Genomic DNA, 5,084 nt, shown 5'->3' with positions numbered 1-5,084 from the left:
GAGGTTTGCTCCATGTTTGGAAGTTAGCTCTCTCACTCTCTCTCTCTCTCTCTCTCTCTCTCTCTCTCTCTCTCTCTCTCTCTCTCTCTCTCTCTCTATATATATATATATATATATATATATATATATATATATATATATATATATATATATATATATATATATATATATATATCTTTGATGGGCGGACATAACAGTATAACTGCATTTTTGACCATTTAACGATTTATATGAGAAAATGTGTCTTGTGTATGCCGGCATCAATGGTATTAACAGTATAGTTACACCATTCGGTTCAAACAGAATAAAAGTAACAGCCCATTTCTCAAAATATGACTTCTGTAGCAAAATAATTGGGTTCATAATAATCTTTTTTTGCTCTCCTGAAAAGTTACACTTTTGCAGTTATACTCTTATGTCCGCCCATCAAAGATATATATATATATATATATATATATATATATATATATATATATATATATATATATATATATATATAGAGAGAGAGAGAGAGAGAGAGAGAGAGAGAGAGAGAGAGAGAGTGAGAAAGTGAGAAAGTGAGAGAGAGAGTTTTGTAGTATTTTTTATTATATAACTTATTTGCATTTGTTTATATATTTTCTTTAGTCAAAAGTAAACAAAACACGATTAAATAAATACAATAAATGCTGTTGCTGCAAACGGCTGTTGATCGGCTTCTTTGACGAATGGAAGGTATTTTCTTTGCGTTGCACAAATTTGTAGAACAACAGTCAACCTAACAAAGTTAGCAAAAGTAAAACTCGAGATTTACATTGCAAAACAAATTAGGAGAATATTTATAATATTTAGATATTCATAATATCCTTGTAATAATTTATATAAAACCTTAAAACACACACATATATATATATATATATATATATATATATACAGTACTTTTTTTTTATTGAGTGATTTGATATGTATTATTTTTATCTTTCTAATTTTATTTCTATTTATGACACTATACTATTATACAATTTATTTATATTTATTTAAACTTCAAGTTATGAAAGCTTATTTAATACAAGTTGGAAAATTTCTCAAAATATATAACCAATAAACTGATTTAAACTCAAAAAAAAGTATCTTTTAATGCAGCCTTTTTTGACACTAATAAGTTTAAATTATTTTTAAGTTTTTCCCATAGGTTAAGTACCTCAATTGTCATGCCCTCTCTCCTCCTCTCTCCAACGTGATGTAAAGAAGAAATAAACTTTTAATATGTAGTTTAAGGGGCCAAAAAGAGGAGGGTTACTTGTACACTGCGTTGTTATCATTTTTAATTAATATTTTAACAAAAAACGCGATGCATTTGAAGAATCTTTAAATTAAATTTTTTGTTTTTCAAATTTGCGAATACTAAGTTAAAACGCAATAAAAAAAAAAAAAATGAAAACCTGTACAAAGTAAATTAACAAGATTTTTTTATCAACAACTTTGATTTAAAATTATGCTTGACAATAAAAGGCGCTAACGTATGCTGTTTTCGTAAACGTCAATAAAACTCAAGTACATTCCATTGATTTAGTCCGGAACTAAAGATTCACAAGATAAAAATACTTAATGAAACTTTATTTAAAATTTTTAATTTAATACTATCAATGATCAGATTTTTTACTTCACTTTAAAACACTTCAAGGTTAAAAAAAAATTACGTGCATGTATTGTAGAAATAAACAAAGTTATTTTGTTATTTTGACAGATAACTTTAAAGCATGAATCAAACTCCAAAAATAATTTTTTTTTAAAGAAAGTGTCTATCTTTGTTTAAAAAAATAAAAAAAATATAACAATCACATTAAAATTTGAACGACTTACAGCACACATGTTCCCCATACTTTTATAAAGCAAGCAATACTTTTGACAGTTATCAAGTTTAGAAATAACGCACATTTTTCGGTAAATTTGAGAGACAGTTGATACGTTCAATGATTCTACATATATCTTGTATGACAAAGTAACGCAATGGGAGTCATTTGGACAAGGTTTTATTATACTTGATTCCTTGCAGGCCTCATAGTTGGTAGCTGAACAATGGTAACATTGCAATCCGAGTGCTGAAATAAAATATGATTAAGAAAAATGAAACACGATGAAAAAATTTTTTTTTTGCAGTGACGGATACTTAAATTTAGGTAACGTAAATTTAAGTAAATCTAAATTTAGGTAAACATAAGTATAGGTAGACGTAAATTTAGGAAGAAAAAAGTTTAGGTACGTTAATTTAGGAAGACTTAAATTTAAGTAGACGTAAATAATATGAAAATTGCTACTACTTAAAGTTCTACTGATTTAAAAATGAGTTTAAACAAAATTTTGAAATACAAAAAAAATCAAATCAAAAGTTAAACTGTTAAGTGGCGGGTTAACTTGTTTTGAAGAAAATAAGTTAACAAATACCAGACCAAAATAACTAGTGGTTCAAAACCTATGCTTATTTATTATTAATAATAAAGAAGAGTAATAATATAATATATATATATATATATATATATATATATATATATATATATATATATATATATATATATATATATATATATATATATATATATATATATATATATATATATATATATATATATATATATATATATATTTACACTTCCCTTAAACATCCTCAAAACCAATAATATTTTATTTCAAAAACCATCTAATTCTGATAATTTACCACTTCAGCTTCCCCAGCTTATGATCAACAACATTAATATAGAAAAAGACCATTCAGTGAAAATACTGCGAAAATTTTTTCAAGAAAATCCTAATTGGAGGAATCATATTTTACACATCAAAAATATTCGATGTACAAAATATGACTTGACTTTTTCAAAAAATAATTTTCAAAACATGAAAATCATCTTTTCACAATCGGCATTATTCATAAAATAAAATCCCTTCTAAATAAAACTTGATTAAAAAAAAGTATATCATTTGTTCATTTACAGTTATATATATTATCTTCTATAGCTTGTTTAGATGAGCATTTGCTCACTAGTTTTGCTTATCTTCATAGCATACGGCGCTTTCAGAAAAAGAAGAAAAAAACTAGGAAAAATGAAAGAAAAGATTGCTTCCCCATCCCAAACCCTCAGTTGATGTAGCAGCATTCCGCTGCGAGTTAGGCTATTTGTCAGTCGACGTATGTACTGAAGCCCCCGGCAGCAGGCTATTTCAGTGTAACGCCAGAGTGCTCATCTAAACGAGCTATTTAAGTTATATCAACTATTGCAATATTGTTTAGGTAAGCACATACTTTTTAGCACTTAAGATATAAGTAAAACACTAAAAATAAACGTAAAACAAAAGCAAGCGTGTCGAATAGTATTGACAGATTAAGTTGGTAAAAGTTTTATTTAATGTAATCGTTTATTATATTTTGAATAAAGGTTTAAAATTATTTTTTCTTCATGTTATATATATATATATATATATATATATATATATATATATATATATATATATATATATATATATATATATATATATATATATATATATATATATATATATATTTATATATATATATATATAACATGAAGAAAAAATAATTTTAAACCTTTATTCAAAATATATTTTGAATAAAGGTTTAAAATTATTTTTTCTTCATGTTATATATATATATATAAATATATATATATATATATATATATATATATATATATATATATAACATGAAGAAAAAATAATTTTATAAATATATATATATATATATATATATATATATATTTATATATATATATATATATATATTAATAATTTTAAACCTTTATTCAAAATATAATAAACGATTACAATTAATAAAACTTTTACCAACTTAATCTGTCAATATTGTCTTAATTACCCATAAACTTTGTTTAAATTTTTGATTTATCAAACTGTCCGCCTTTATTTTTAATCACAGCTGTGAGTACCATCCTGTTACAGACACTCCCACATATGTGTAGTACTATTTGGAAATCTATTTTTAACTCTTCTACCCAATTTGTCTAAAACTAACTTAAGGCAAAGGAGCATCGCTAACATAGAAGGAGCATCGCTCCTTCTATGTTAAGTTTGCATTCTATTTTTACTTATTTTTCCTGGCTTATTATTTCCAAAATATACCTAAATCGTTATATTATATCTACCATTACTATGTTTAATTATGTAGTTTACTATGTTTAATTTGCATATGTTTAATTGTTAAAAAATGAATAAAATAAAAATTGGTCTAAAAACTCCACAATAATTTGTTTTGCTTATTAAAGAGATATCGGTCTGGTAGTAATAACTGACTGTCAGATATTTGCTAATAACTTTAGTAATATAGTTTTACTGATTTCATGTTAAGACACAACCTCAAACATCCATAAATAAAAGTAGTTATACCGTACAGTGTAAACATATAAAACTTTATTGAATTGTTAAAAATGAAGATAATATGTCCTAAAAATTGATATATATATATATATATATATATATATATATATATATATATATATATATATATATATATATATATATATATATATATATATATATAAACCTAAAAAAGTACCTTTTTCGAGTTTTAAAAAAATCATTACTTTTGAAAGTATAATAAAAAACCACATAACTATAAAACTTAGTTCTTAAGGTTTTTAAAACATTTTTTTTAAACATACTTAAAGCAAGTCATATGAGCAAGCTATTTATTTGCTTGAAGAAATAGATTAGAGCTGGAATAAAACGAATCTTATTAAATCTTATTAAAATGCTTTAAAGATTTTTAAAATAGAATGCATTTATTTAACACAAATAGATATTTATTATTCATGATTAAATTTTAACTGATCCGTTAAACCATGCTCTTTTTTTAATTCTTGTTAAATTTTTAAAAATTTTTTAACAAAAATTAAATTTTTAAAAATTTAAATTTAACTAAAGCTAAAAATTTAGTCAAATTCTGGCTTATATAACTGACATAACATAAGGAGATCAATAGAAAATTTCAATGTTATTGACAATCTCTACAGTTGTTTAAATTTACAACCATCGTTAAATTTATAATGAAGATTTTAAATGTTAACAATTTTTAATAT

General features: G+C 23.6%; 1 long non-coding RNA gene across 1 annotated transcript; it reads right to left on the bottom strand.

The window, feature by feature from the left end:
* Positions 1–596: 596 nt before the first annotated feature.
* LOC105844760 (uncharacterized) lies at positions 597–4,709 on the bottom strand. The gene is made up of 3 exons (XR_010637870.1): positions 4,562–4,709; positions 1,843–2,081; positions 597–757 (listed from the first exon to the last, which is right to left on the bottom strand). It is a non-coding gene; the product is annotated as an uncharacterized LOC105844760 (long non-coding RNA).
* Between the last annotated feature and the right edge of the window lie 375 nt (positions 4,710–5,084).

The sequence above is a fragment of the Hydra vulgaris genome, chromosome 04, assembly GCF_038396675.1.
Source record: "Hydra vulgaris chromosome 04, alternate assembly HydraT2T_AEP".
NCBI lineage: Eukaryota > Metazoa > Cnidaria > Hydrozoa > Anthoathecata > Hydridae > Hydra > Hydra vulgaris.
The sequence above is the reverse complement of the archived record's forward strand: the minus strand, read 5'-3'. Positions and strand labels throughout refer to the sequence as shown.